This window comes from Artibeus jamaicensis, unplaced genomic scaffold (genome assembly GCF_021234435.1).
Source record: "Artibeus jamaicensis isolate MK-2021 breed Jamaican fruit bat unplaced genomic scaffold, CSHL_Jam_final contig_525, whole genome shotgun sequence".
Taxonomy (NCBI): domain Eukaryota; kingdom Metazoa; phylum Chordata; class Mammalia; order Chiroptera; family Phyllostomidae; genus Artibeus; species Artibeus jamaicensis.
The window spans coordinates 2,438,247-2,452,336 of record NW_026521874.1 but is presented as its reverse complement, the minus strand read 5'-3'; the positions used below and the strand labels follow the sequence as shown (position 1 = coordinate 2,452,336).

At 57.7% G+C, this 14,090-nt stretch overlaps 1 protein-coding gene across 6 annotated transcripts in view; it reads left to right on the top strand.

Annotated features, from left to right (window-relative positions):
- Positions 1 to 14,090, top strand: part of RFLNA (refilin A) — a 123,012-nt gene that overhangs the window by 14,981 nt on the left and 93,941 nt on the right. For 3 of the 6 annotated variants that reach the window (XR_005084661.2, XR_005084664.2, XR_005084660.2), the window contains 2 exons: positions 9,497 to 9,559; positions 9,650 to 13,361. The exons of 1 other annotated variant lie outside the window; for it this stretch is intronic. The gene's annotated coding sequence lies outside the window, so the exon portion shown is untranslated. Of the gene's footprint in view, positions 1 to 9,496; positions 9,560 to 9,625; positions 13,362 to 14,090 lie in introns of those variants that run through there. 2 more of the 6 variants (XR_008392414.1, XR_008392413.1) reach the window with 1 other exon arrangement.

Below are 14,090 nucleotides of genomic sequence, written 5' to 3'. Positions count from 1 at the left end.
CAGTGAGGCCGCTTGCCGAGACTGCCTGCGGCCCGGTGTGCCTTTGCGAGCACACGTTTCCAGAGATCACAGACCGCCCACCAGTGCTAGCCCTGCCGTGTCAGAAGCCCCAACCCCGAGTTCTGCGTAGTTTGGAGTAACCACCCCCTGGCCCCCTTGGTGACAGGGTGGTGATGAGCTTCTGCCTGTGCCAGTCTTGAATTCTTGTCACCAAGTCTTGTCCGCTTTCGGGACTTTCTTTATTTCCTTGTGATTCTTTAGCTCTGAGAAGCGACTTGCCCTTGCACTCGGCTGCCTGGGGAGTGGGCTCCGCAGGTCTCTCTTCCCTGTGCCTGCGAGTCATGAGTTGTGCCCAGGTAGAAGAATCTCCAGGACCCGAGGCATTTAAAGTGGTCAGAGTCCTGCAGACGGAAGGTGGAGTGTTGGCTGCTCCGGGCTGCAGGAGTTGGGGGGCATTGGTTAGTGGGGCGGGGTTTCAGTTTTGTGAGATGAAAACATTCGAGGTCTTTTCCACCATGATCTGAGTCTACTTTCAACACTACTGAACTTTGCCGCTGACAATGGTGAAAATGCTGAATTTTGTCTTATGTTTTTTCTCACAATTTTAAAAGTGCATTTTATAAAATAACCAGAATCTCAGGTGCCTAAGTTTTTGGCCTGTCCACTGCCGCGGCACAGCCTCCCCTGTGTTGCAGAGGTGGCCTAGCCGGCACCCACAGTCGGTCTCTGTCACGGCCTCCCAGGCCCACTTGCCCTGGGGGTGGCTTCCGCTTCCCAGTGTCTGCCGCTTCTTCCTCTAGGCCCAAACATGGACTTTGTCCTCCAGGCCAACGGCTCGGAGCAGCGGCAGGAGGAAGCATGTTAATAAAGGCATCGCCCTTGTCTGAGAGGAGGGGCACTGGAGCTCGTCTCCCCGAGCCTCCCGTGTGGGCGCCTGCATGCTGCCCCACCCAGTGGCTGCTCACCCCAGAGCAGGGGAGCCCCGGCCAGCAGCTGAAGGCTGGTCCCTTGAGGGAGACAGGTCCAGACGCGTCGGGCCGAGGGCCAGGACAGCAGGAGGCAGCCTCTGCCGTGCCAGCAGCGTGTCAGCGTGCTCTGGGCATCCTTACTGTGTCTGCAGGGGTCCTCTGTTTTTGTCAGTCCCCCATCCGTGTTCCTCTTCGCTGAGGACAGAGTGGGTGCTGAAGCCTTTGCCTGTCCCCCCACGCCCCGCATTTCGAGGGTGAGAGTGAGCATGACTGACAGTAGGTCCCCCTGTCAGGTTTCATAGAGGAGTGAGCTGAGGTCAACGGTCGCTCAGCTGGAGAGTGTCAGATCGGGAGCTGGGAGTCAGGACTTTGACTGCCGTGTGGTGTCCGCCCACCACCTTATCCTGATCCCTGACGCACAGCAGGTTGCCTGTGCACTAGTGGGATAAGGTAGCCTTGTGCCCGGATTGGCATGCACTGGGGCCCGTCATGGACGCGAGTCACACTGTGCCCATGACTCGGGTGTCTCTGTGCGCCGTGTCCGAGAGCAGGGACGAGAGCCGTGGAGTCTGGGCCGAGGACGTGTCTGTGAAGTCACATGTGCTTTCAAGCAGCCCTGTGCAAAGAGGGAGGAACCTGCAGGGCACAAGAAGGGTGCACAGGAGCCGGTCCGTTGGGCGTGAGCACAGAGCTTCCCTGTGCCCGGAGGAGGGGCCCTCCTTCCAGGGAGACGGGTCCTTCGGTCCCAGGAGCCTCTGCCTGGGAAACGACGTTGTTGGCAACTGAGTGGGTGTGTCACACACTAATTAAAACAAGGGGACTAAGGAAACTCCTATTTATTTAGCCTCAGCTGTGCTGTGGGCCCTCTGATAGGCAGGTTCACAGCCATTATCTTCTTTAATTACAGCAGCGAAGCGTCGTAGACATGGTTATCTGTGTTTTCCAGATCAGCTCGAGATTAGTCACCATCACACAGCCAGTGGGAGAGCCAGGGTCTACCCTGTGTGTCACCCTGTAGGTCATCTTGTGGGCAGACTTGGCGGAAGGAAAAAGGAGGGCTGCTGGCCCACGGCAGGCTTTACCGCTTTAATAACACCCGCGGTGGCCCCCCTTGGACGTGGGAGGAAACTGGGCCTCTCTCCTTCCAGACTCTCGCCCTTCTCTGGACCCGATTTCATTGTCTCTGTGGCGATTTGTGGTTGGAGAGAAACCAGACATGGCCGCTTTTGTCTTTGCTCTTTTCTCTGTCAGGGCTCACTAGGCCAGGCCACACGAACAGAGGTTCCAGGGACAAAATGAGAGCGGCTCTCGTCCCTGTGGTTCAAGAGAGCCCAGGGCCCTGCCCGGGACCGCCACGTGTGTGCGTGTGTAGAGGAGGGTCGGGGAGGCTGAGGCACAGTCGGGGCGTGTTACTGAGACGCTGCTCAAGCCACAACAAGGCCAGGCCGATGGCTCCCCAGGACAGGTGTGTGGTGTGAACACCTGAAAAGGCGTGGGTAGGGAGGAACCTGGAGTCCGTTCTGCAGCTGGGTGTGCGGAGGGGGGATGTAGACCCAGGCTTAGGGGGCATGCGAGGGCCACGGTGCACGAGACCCGTCCCGGCCTTGGCCAGCACCACCGCCCCAGACTTGAGTGACCTGGAGCGACCAGGGAGCCCTCGCCTAGGTACCACTTCAGAAGCACAGCTCCCACCTGTCCCCGGCACCGGGGCCTCTGGGTGCTGCCTGCCAGGGCCAATGACAGAGGCTGAGGCCGCCTGCTAGTGCTAGGAAAGGCCGGTGGGCCTCCCTCAGAGGCACTCTGAGGGCGGCCACCAGTGTGCGAGGCTGGGCTGTCCAGCAGCATGGGACAGTGCCTCGCTGTGACCCATGATGGTTGAGGGGGGCCATAATGAGGAAACCAGCTCTGTGTCTGGAAGGGGTGGGGCTCTAGAACAAGTGTGGGGACCGTGAGGGGCCTGTTTGGGACAGGAGCCTGCCTCCAGGGGAGTGTCTTCCAGGCCGCCCGCATCTTCAGTCCTAGGGCTGACAGGGTCCCACAGTCCCGAGCAGGATGTCATCAGTCACTGCTCCAGGTTGTGCGGGACTCCCGACTGAGCTGGCAGAAGTGCCGGGGCCACACAGCCTGAGCAGCCGAGTCTTCTGACCCTCGTGTGCACACTCCGTCCCAGAGTCTTCCGATGGGGCCGTGGAGGTGAGCGGGAGGGTGGATGCTGCCTCTGTGCACCAGGTCCCCCCAGCGGGCCGTGGGTGGTGGCCTGGAACAAGACAAGCCCTGGTCCTTGGCAGCATGCAGGCACCAGGGACCTAAACGGCCTTCCTGTGACTGTGCGCCGAGGCCTTAGAACAAGGGCAAGCGGGGGCCTCGCTCGCCTTGGAGCTGGACGGCGGCCCAGTTAGTGTCTGATGGCGTTGGCTCTGGGACTTCCTGATAATGGGGGGGGGGGCAGTTCCTGGCCAAGCCGGGAGCACACTCCGTGTTCTCCCCCATGAGCAGGGGCAGCCCCATGTCCGGGAATGATGCAGTACAACTGTGCAGCGTCCCAGCTGGGAGTCCAGGTCCTGTGAGAGTGCGCGGCGGCGGCCTGTGGGGTTTCTGAGCCCCACATGAGCCCTTGCTCCGGGCAGAGCTTTTCCTCCAGGTGTCCACCCTGTAGTCTGCTCGGGTGCGAAGGTTGACCTTGGAATCGTTTGGGAGAAATTTAGGGACGTTTTCTTACATAATGGTTGATGATAGAAGTAGCTCATTTTATGTAAGTTCATCTGACAGCTTGTTCACATCCTTTCAAGCTGTAAAGGAAAAGTTGGGTTTAACCCTTGTCAGATGGCTCGGTTGGTTGGAACGTCGTCCTGTGCACCAAGAGGTTGCTGGTTCGATTCCTGGTCAGGGCACATCCCTAGGTTTCAGGTTTGGTCCCTGGTCGGGGCAGGTAAGGGAAGCCACGATGTTTCTCTCTCTTCCTCTCCCTTCCCCTCTTTCTAAAATAAATAAGCATATTCTAGTGTGAGGATGTAAAAAAAAGTGGGCGTAAAATGGAGCCTCCAGCCCTTCCTGGGCTCTGGACTCTTGCGCACTGTGAAAGCGCAGTCGAGGGCCCCGAGGTGCTCTCTGTGCGCGTGGCTGCAGGCTGACACCGGCCGTGAGGGGCGTGGGGACTGGAGCTCTGCAGAGACGCCCATTAGGTGATTTATTTAAAACGGTGGAGTCAGCAGATGTTGCCACAAATGACGTTTTCACAGAAAACCGCCGTTTCAAAAACAAAGACTGAGTAGGAGGAGCAGCAGTACTTGCACTTTAGCAAATGCCTTTCACGGGATGAGGCCCAAGATGCCCGCTCCTGTGCGCAGCCTCTCAGTGGGGGCCTTGCCCAGACCACGCAGGTGGACAGGGTTCGGCAGCCTTTCAGGACGCTCGCGCAGTGAAGGGCAGCGGTGGTCGGAGGCCGGGTCTGCGAGCTCTCTGCACGCTGCACCCATGGCAACTTCGCCCGCGGGCCTTGCAGGAGTTCGCACGGTTCACGTGACATCCCAGACCAAGCCTGTCGGCACTGCCGCCGGTCTCATCAGGAAGTCTCTGAGCACCTGACCCACAGAGCTGCTGGTGGCCGACAGTCTCCCCATCCCCGGTCCCTCCAGAAAGCTCCAGCACGGCCGTCAGCAGCCAGCAGCAGGTTCCGTGTGGACCGAGACAGCCGTCCACACCCGAGGCCATGTAACCACACTGTCGGCCACGCTTTCCAGTGAAAGTAGGTTCTGCCAAGAAACCCAACGTGCTGGGGAGGTTCTGTTCCCACATCAGTGTCTCTGGCAGGCGGGTGGGCTTTGTGTGTAACAGGATTCTGGAGCTTCGCCCTGTCGTCAGTCCCACAACACCTTGACCTTGGAGGTTTCTCCCAGTTGGAGGGGCAGCACCTTCTCAGAAACAAGGAAGGTGGTCCTTCTCACTGGTTTTTTGTGACAAAGTGATGGTGTTGTTTCCAGTGACTTTAGATTTTCTGAGCCAGCGGTCCAAATTTCAAATAATACATTAAATTTAAACAAGAAAAGCGCATCATAGACAAACTCAGAGGAGTGGGGTGGGCTGATGGGAAGCAGGACTGAGGACACTGTACAGGGAGGGGCAGGCTGGGGACACAGTTGGGGCCTGAGGGCCCCGCAGAGCGCTGCTCTCCCTGGGAGGGCCGGGGGTGGAGGGGCAGGGTTGTGGCAGCCTGGGGCCTGCAGGCCCTGGCGGGTTACGAGTCTCTGGCCGCATGGGAAGGCCAGACTGGGACTGGAGTGGGGGTGCGATTTCTTCGGGCAGGTGGCCCCTTTGCCTTTCGGTCACTCCCGTGTGGCGGGAACTCAGTTGTCTGCGTTCCTCACACCCCTCGGCTCCACGCCAACCAGGTTTCACTCGCAAGTGCAAATGTTCCCACTTTAACACAAATGAGAACGAACCACTGCCGTGGCTGTCCATCGCTCTGGGGGTCAAGGCTGCAGTCCTCAATGTCTTCTGCCTCAGCGCCCCTTCTCATAGTGCACTGCACCCTCCGCCACTCTGGCCCTTCCCCCGCATACCAACCTCACCCTCCGACCACAGGCCCTTTGTGTCCGCCCTGCGCTCCCAGACGGTCTCCTTTTCACCAGCAGGGTCCTGCCGCACATCTGGCTCCTGCCCCACCTGACCGGGGCAGACCCTATTTCTGTCCCTTGGGGGTCCCCAGTGGTATTCCCACAGGGACATCTGAGACAGACGCCTGCCCCGGCGAGACTGAATTCCATGAGGGAGGGCCCCGAGGCTGAGGCAGCGAGGCACCTGTGCTCTGCGCTCCCTGTTGGTGGCAGCAGGAACAGGGAGACAAACGCGCAGAAGGATGACCAGGCAGGCCCAGGGAGGCAGGGTGGGGGTGGGGGGTTGGCTGGGGGCTGGAGGCCGCCCTCAGGGAAGGCAGTGCTGCTGTACAGAGGACGCCGGCACCGGCACTGGAGGATGGGGCGTGGGCCTGGGAGTCCGAGGTGCAGTGGAGAAACACGCTGGGCAAGTTTGAAGATGAGACGGCTGGAGTGGGGGGCGGGGAACAAGCACATTCGGAGGGGAGGTGGCATGGGGCCTGGGGCCGGCACCTGCTCCACCTGTGTGCACCCTGGGCGAGAGCGTAGAAGAGCTCCAGGAGGTGCAGGCAGGGAGGGAGGGTCCTCACTGCTTCCTTTTGCTTCGTTTCCCAAGAGGGTGCTAGGAGCACCAGGGTGGTGCCTGGCAGTGGCGTCCAGCCGGCTGGCGAGGGAAGGAGGAGCCAGGTGCCACCTGCTTCATCTGTCCTCTGCTTTTCCCTGCTCCACATGGACCAGGGTGGTCGTGGACACTGGGGCTTGTGTGTCTGTGGTTCTGTAGGCCGGTCCTGGGGGCAGGTGTCCCTGTGCGGGAGGGGGGGGTTGGGGGTGTGTGTGTGCAGGAAGCCGTCTTCTCAGCAGGGGCTGTTTCCCCACCTGCACAGGTAAAGGAGATCCCGCACGCTGTTTTCCCACCCCCAGGCTGCGGTGTCTCCACATCGGTTTGTCCATTTCTGTTCTTTCTGAAGCATCGTCAGACATACCTGGCACACGTCACATTCCTACAAGTTCCAGCGTACATCCTTAAAAACACAGGCATGAGTGCACACGCCCCGCATGGGGACAGGCTCCGTGCACCCTCTGGTGCCGGGCCCTGTCAGGGCCCCTCAGTTGTCTGTTAGAGCGGCCGGCTCGCCTGAGTGCTGTCTGTGCTCGCTAGGTCTCCACCTCCTTCGCCCAGACCCCCCACCCCGTGCCATTTACGCCTTGGAAAGCAGGCCTCCTCCAGGCTGGCTCGCGTTCTGCTGTGCTTCTGCCTGCATCCTGGTAACCCCTCTGTCCTCCTGGCTCCTTCGAAGGGGAGTGAGCTCTTGAGGCTCAGTTCGTCTCCGCAGCCTTCTGGCACAAGTGTCTGTCTCAAGGGGACACCCTGTGCTTCCTGCCGTGCCGAGCGGCAGGTGGCAGAGTCAGGCTGTTGCTCTTCGAGGTGTGCTCAGGTGGGCTTGGGAGCTCAGGTGGTGGGGGCCCCTCCCTGTGCTCCATGTGAAGTCTGGTCAGCATTTCACCTGTTCCCGCCCATTGCTCACCTGGCTTGGGAGCTGCGTGAGGCTTTCATTCACTAGCTGGGGGCTGCAATAGCTTGAGAGACAGCGTGGATGTTTAATTCTTTTCTTTTAATTGCTGATTTTCAACAAGGTGCCTAGTTACTTTCTGTTCACCCAGTGCCTCGAGTCCTTCTGTCCCTCTGTCCCCCTGCCTGCCCCTCTCCCCGGTTCCACGCACCCCCAACCCTGGGGATGGCGAGCTCGTGGGGGTTTGCAGCTGTGTTTTAGTAGATTGCCGTCACCATGCCTTTTGGTGCTCCGTTGTCCCGTTTTGGGCCAGTGGGAGCCTCTTTATAAGTGGGTACCGGTGTTCCTCTGGCAGGGTGGCACGCCGCATGCCCGGGGTGCCCACTCACTTCATGCAGTGCTGCTCCACCTGGAAGCCAGCTGTCCCCAGGGGTCTCCTGCACGTGGTGGGGGATTGCCGGCTGTCGTCACTGAGTCTTGGCCTTGTCGGTGGACAGGCCTAGAACAAAGACACAAATTCAGACCGGTACTTCTAAATTCAGTGTTACGGTGCCGTCTTGTTCTCTCACACCCAACCTTGGTTCCCAGCCTGAGCGCCTGTCGGCACTCCCCCACTGCACAAAGGGGCTGCTGCTGCAGGTCAACTGTCAGAGGGAGTTTGAGTTCACTGAAGCCTCGTTTATTAACAGAGTCTGTCCTTTGGAGGAGGTACATTTTGTGCTAAAATTTTAGGGGTTTTTCTTTTTGGTGTAATTTTACTTTTTGAATATTTAAACATTTACATGTTTCCAGAGTCAAAGCTGCCTAATGAGGCACACTCAGAGCCATTTCAGTTTCACTCCTTCCCTTCCTCCACCGTAAAGAACCATTCAAATTGGATCGGCCTTCTCCACGCTCGCTTTTTATACACCACGTGAACACTACGTGCATACACGAGGCACCCTCATGTTTCCTCGCTGTTTTCCTGAGCAGCATGAGGGGCCTGGGCTCACCCCACCTCAGTGCGCCGTGCCACGTTCCCCCCCACCCCCCCAGGGGACCTGGGCTGCCTGCAGCTTGGCTGCGACAGCCGCTGCCTCCCTGGGTGAACTGGGACCTAGGCTGCTGCCTCGGTTTGGCGCTGTGTCTTGGGGTCACTCTGCACACGTGCAGTGACCCAGTCGAAGGAGGGGTGTGTGTGCGCTCCCCGACACCAGCTGCGTTTCCGCTGACGTGGGGTTATCCTGATGCTTCCACCCAGAAGGGGTTTGACTGACTTTGCCGTTTTAATGTTGAAGAAATCTCAATGACCAGTGTACCCCATCTTTGTATGGGGCGTATCACTGAGAGTGTTGTTTAAGCTCTGTTGGCTTTCATTAGTTAATGGAAGTGCCACTCGCTGAGCTAGAACACAGGGGGTGGAGAGACTGCAAGACACAGTCCTAAACCTCAGAAGGGTCCAGGTTGGATATTGGGTATATTTCTTCCTCTTTGCTCCTCACTCCATTTGTCGGGCACTTTATCCCACGTTGGCTGTCAGGAGACGAGCAGTGAGGCACGAGGAGGCATTTGAGTCTGCCGTCCCAGGCGGCAGCGGGTTCCATCTGGCGGCGGGGCTGGCATCAGAAGACTGTGGAGACGCGGTCGGCTGGGAGCGACGCAGCTCCTCCCTGTGACAGGGAGCGGCACACGGAGTTCCTCCCATCACAGAGTGTGACAGGGAGCGGCACATGGAGTTCCTCCCGTCACAGAGTGTGACAGGGAGCGGCACACGGAGTTCTTCCCGTCACAGAGTGTGACAGGGAGTGGCACACGCAGCTCCTCCCGCCCGGGGTTTCCATCCTGGCACAGGAGACCGATCAGCGCCCAAGGGCAGGGAGATAATGACCAGTTCTGTGTGCTTTGAAGGAATCTAGTAAGAGAGAAACTAGCGTCTTGGCCAGGAGCCTTCCTTCTCCAGGCGGGGGCGGGCAGCTGGCCCCCCAGTTGCAGGCAAGTGGGGAAGAGCCTGTGCAGTGGCCCGATGCCGGTGCCAGAGTGGGGTGCTGGGGAGCTGAGCCAGGAGGCCAAGCGTGTTGGGGGTGGGGGTGGGGCAAGGTCGTAGTAGGACTTTGAGGTTTAGGTGAAGGGTATCATTTCATTGTAAGTGCATCAGGAAACCACTGAGGACAGCGGGCAGGGGCGTGCCCTTCGACCCCTGGGGCCACCCGTCAATCCTTCCTTCAGACAGGAAGGCTGCGGCTCCAGAAGCAGCGACACTGCTCCTCCTGCATCCACAGTGGGGGTGGTTTTCCCTCTTGGGCCTTTGCATGGGACCACTGCCTCCCGTGCTCCCCGCAGGTCGTCCGGGAGCTTGTCTGTTCTGGCAGCGCTCCCTTGGTAGCTGTGTTGGGTTTACACCTGGGCTCTGAGCAAGAGCATGATATCTGCACGTTCTCTTCTTCAGACCTGCAAATCCACGGACACCTCTCTCTGGAAGACACGGGCGTCCTTGTCAAGAGCAGAAAAGGTGTGTGTCTGCTGTCACAGTTATGTGAAGTTAACAGCCACTTTCTGGACAAAAAGGCCTTTTCAGTGTTTGTTTCTGTTCCTGTTCCAGGAGCCTGGAGCGTTGCCCTCGCAGGGCACCCTGCGTAGGGCGGGGCCGCACACCCTGAGCCACAGAATTCACTTCCTGGGCCACTCCTGTCCGACACGTCGGAGGCAGGATGTCATCCTGACTCTTCGAGGGGAGCCTGCAGGGGACCGAGACCAGCACGTGGCATCTCACCCTGTACTGCAAGGGACACTGCACGGTCTTCTCTCTGCAAGTGAGAAGGACGAGACTGCTCCACTAGAGAAAGGTTCCCTGGGCTTAAAACGCACAGGTTTGCACCTCGAGAGCCCCTTGGAATGTTGACAACTCAGGGCCTAAAAGGGAGTTCTGTGTTGATGAGTGCCAGGATTCCTGTGGGAGTGGAGGCCACCTTATAACCGATAGCAGCGCTGAGTGAGGAACACTATGCAGGACGGCACCTTCCGTAGAAAGACAGGCAGGGAGATGCTCAGGCCGGCCACCACGCTCCCGGAGAGGGCAAGCCTGAGGCAGGCCGCCAGCACGGCCGCCTGAGAGACTCGGTGCCCCCGCCGCCCTGTACCTGTCGTGGTCGTGAGCAGCTTCTCCTCTGAGCCGCGGTACCAAATAGGGAAAATGATCTACAAGTGCCCCATGTGTAGGGAGTTTTTCTCTGAGAGAGCAGACCTTTTCATGCACCAGAAAGTCCACACAGCCGAGAAGCCCCATAAGTGTGACAAGTGTGACAAGGGTTTCTTTCACATATCAGAACTTCACATCCATTGGAGAGACCACACAGGGGAGAAGGTCTACAAATGTGACGATTGCGGTAAGGATTTTAGCACCACCACCAAACTTAACAGACATAAGAAAATCCACACGGTGGAAAAGCCCTATAAATGCTATGAGTGTGGCAAAGCCTTCAACTGGAGTTCACACCTTCAGATTCACATGAGAGTTCACACAGGCGAGAAGCCCTATGTCTGTAGCGAGTGTGGGCGGGGCTTTAGTAATAGTTCAAACCTCTGCATGCATCAGAGAGTCCACACCGGAGAGAAACCCTTCAAATGTGAAGAGTGCGGGAAGGCCTTCAGGCATACTTCCAGCCTCTGCATGCATCAAAGAGTCCACACTGGGGAGAAGCCCTATAAATGTTACGAGTGTGGGAAGGCCTTCAGCCAGAGCTCCAGCCTCTGCATCCACCAGAGAGTGCACACCGGGGAGAAGCCCTATAGATGTTGTGGGTGTGGGAAGGCCTTCAGCCAGAGCTCCAGCCTCTGCATCCACCAGAGAGTGCACACTGGGGAGAAGCCTTTTAAATGCGATGAGTGTGGGAAGGCCTTCAGTCAGAGCACCAGCCTCTGCATCCACCAGAGAGTGCACACAAAGGAGAGAAACCATCTCAAAATATCAGTTATATAAAGCGTTTTGCTAAGAGTTAAAAATCTTAAAACCCATAAGTGCCACTAGGAAGGAAACCCTGTAAATACCTGCATTGACTCAAGAAATTTCACAGCAACCACTAGCAGAACACTCTTTTCAGAGAGGTATGCGCAAGGCTGACTGTTGTGATCCTCGCCCAGTGTGTCCCACCACTTGGCTTTGAATCTGGAGTCCCTCCGGCTGTCCTCCCAGGACGGGCCGGGAGGTCCCAGTGCAGCCTCCATGGCAGCGCGGGTTTGCGTCTCCTCGGATCCCAGCCGACACCTCAGTGGCTGCACACTGCACAGGGAACCGTGGGCATGGCCTAGCCTCCTGCGTCACCCTGCCCCGGCAGGCACCCCGGGGACTCCCCTCTCGACTCAGGCGTGCCCGTCCACATGTTTGACACACACGGCCCCCACCGAGACAGTGCTCCGGCATTTCTGAGGCCCCACTCGATTCGACCCTGTGTAGGTCCCATTATTTCTGAACCCTCTGCCTCTGCCTGTATGTCCTCAAATACCTGTGAGACCCACCCCTTCCTAGGTGGCATTGGATTCCATCAGATTTTAGGTCACAGTTTCCATTGGCCTGTTGGAGGAATTGTTGGCAGACATATGTGCCCTTGAACTTTTTTTTTGTGTGTGGATTCTGTTAATCACTGCATCTCAGTTAGACTTACGTTTCTAGTGGCTATGTCACATTTTTCAGTTGAATTTTTTTTAAATAGCTCAGTGTAAATAGGGAGGAAGAAGCAAGCAAGGTTAGAGCTTTTCTCCATCCAGCACTGCCCTCTGGGGCCCTTTTGTAACTCGGAGCTTCCTCGGAGCCAGGAGAAGCAGGCGCAGGGAAGATGCCCTGTGACCTTTAGTCTCCGGTTCCTGGATTTGGGGCGCTAATGAACAGGAGTCCTCGGTAACCCCGTCGTTGAGGATTATGTATTGGTTCTTTTTTCAGGCACGGATGTCTGTGTTGATTATCCTTTTCTTTCTTCGTCCATTCAACGAGTATTTATTGAACACCTCCTATGTGCCAGGCACTGTGCTGGGTGCTGGGGATAGACAGTCAAGGGCCCCTGCTTGTGGAGTTTACTGCTGGTGGAGGAGACAGGCGATGCGCAAGTACACAGATAAATGATGTAGTTTGAGATAGTGATTAAGTGCTATGAAGAAAATAAACTCGGGTGATGATTTAGCGGGGGAGGGGGTGGGGGCGGGGCATCCGTAGGTAGCGGTCAGGCCAGGCCTTGCTGAGGGCTGCGGGCCTCCGGGGGGTTGTGGAGCGGGCAGAAAGTGGGCGCCGCGGCACGGGCACCGAGCTGCCCGGGGCCTGACAGTTCTAGGCCTTTTTTTTTTTTTTTGCTAGATGAATATTAAAAACTCATGTGGAAGAACTCAAGGAATGTTTAGAAGACCAAAAGTCCCCAATGACAGGAACAAAAAGCATCTGATTCGCAACCTCGTTTCTCTTCTCATTCCTGTTTTCGTTGATTTCCCACATGTAGTCCTTTTGCTCAGGAAGTCTTGGGGACGTGGCGGATCTTTGAGGCTCTGAAACGGGTGACCGTGTCCGTGGTGTCTGTCAGCTGTCACAGCGGTTGGACAGTGAGCCACCCAGAGTAGTCACGGAAATACTGAAGCGAAGCCGAGTTGCTCACATTTGCATCCTCTGCTCTTTGACTGGAAGGGGTTTTGTGGAACGAAAACCTCAGAGCGAAAGGAGATTCAGGAGGAGCACGTGATTTCATAGGTGGGCTGCGGAGGGACCCAGGGCCTGGGGTTCAGGGGCCCCTGTCTGGCTCAGACTCCGGACGCAGCGGGCACGCCCCTCGGGAGGCCCTTCTCTCTCACGCCCTCAACCGTTGGAGGGGGGCTGGTGCGTTCCAGTGGAGCCGCTCCCGGCCCAGGGTGCGACCGCCAGTGCCGCAAGTGTTTCATTCACGCCTCGGGGGCACTAGGGGAGCCTAGACTTAGTCGGTAGGGAGCCAGTCAGAGTATCATTGGTAGAATTTTAGTTTTAGGAGAAATTGGTTTGAATTCTAGCTTTACTACTATTAGGTATGTGAGCTTGGGCCAATCACTTAACCTCTGAGTCTAGTTTTCTCACGAAACGAGGATGTTAGGCTGAGCGGTTTCCAAGTGTCCGGCTAGTCCTAGAGGTCTATATTTCTACATAGTTGAATTATTTTATCATGCTGTTGCTGGGGAATATGGCTAACACTTTGGAAGCTACTAATTTTATGTCAAGCTTTAAATTCCATGATTGTTATCTTCAGAAAATATTATTTGACCTACAGTATGTCCAAATCAATTTAATAAAATCACTTTATAACAGGGTTCTGTGCTTGACGTGTGTGGTGGGGGGGTGACCGTGTGACTCGCCCTCCGGCCAGACACCTGAGAGTAAAAGGGTGGTGGTGTTGTGGACACCTGAGTGAGGTCGAGAGGCCAGAACGGGCCGTCCCAGCCAGCAGGGCCAGCCCACGCCAGAAACCAGTGTCTACGTCGCCTGAGGAATAATCCGGAGAGGAGTTGGTGGCCTGATCCCGGGGAGGGGCGCAGGCCGTCCTGGGGACAGCCCCTCCTGGGCGGCCGCAGGGGCGGTGGGGGGTGCTGGCCCAAGGCCCCCGCCCGGTCTGCCCTTGAAGAAAAAGTGACGACTGAATGACTTTCTGGTGCCGGCAGTGAGCTCCCGCTCACCAAGGGACCCACTTCAGCGGTTTGTCCTGTTTGGCCGGCGCCTTAGGCTTTGGTCCCACCCTGCAAGCCCCCGTCTGGTCCCTGCTGCTTGACCCCCACCCCCGTTGCCGGTGCTGCGTGGCAGGCTCTTGCTGGTGCTCTGGGGGCAGTGCCCCAGGCAGCCCTCGGGGGCACATCGGTTGTGGGGGGAGGGGAAGAGAGCCCACACGTGGTCTCTGTCACTGTTGAGCTGCGCGTGGTGCCCACGCAGAGTGAGTGTGAGAGACGGTGAGGCCGGCCTCCGACGTCCAGTGGGCGTTCTGGACGGTGTCTGGTGTGGTGTGAGCGTGGGCATCAGGCCTTCCAAGACACCCTCCCAGCTCTTG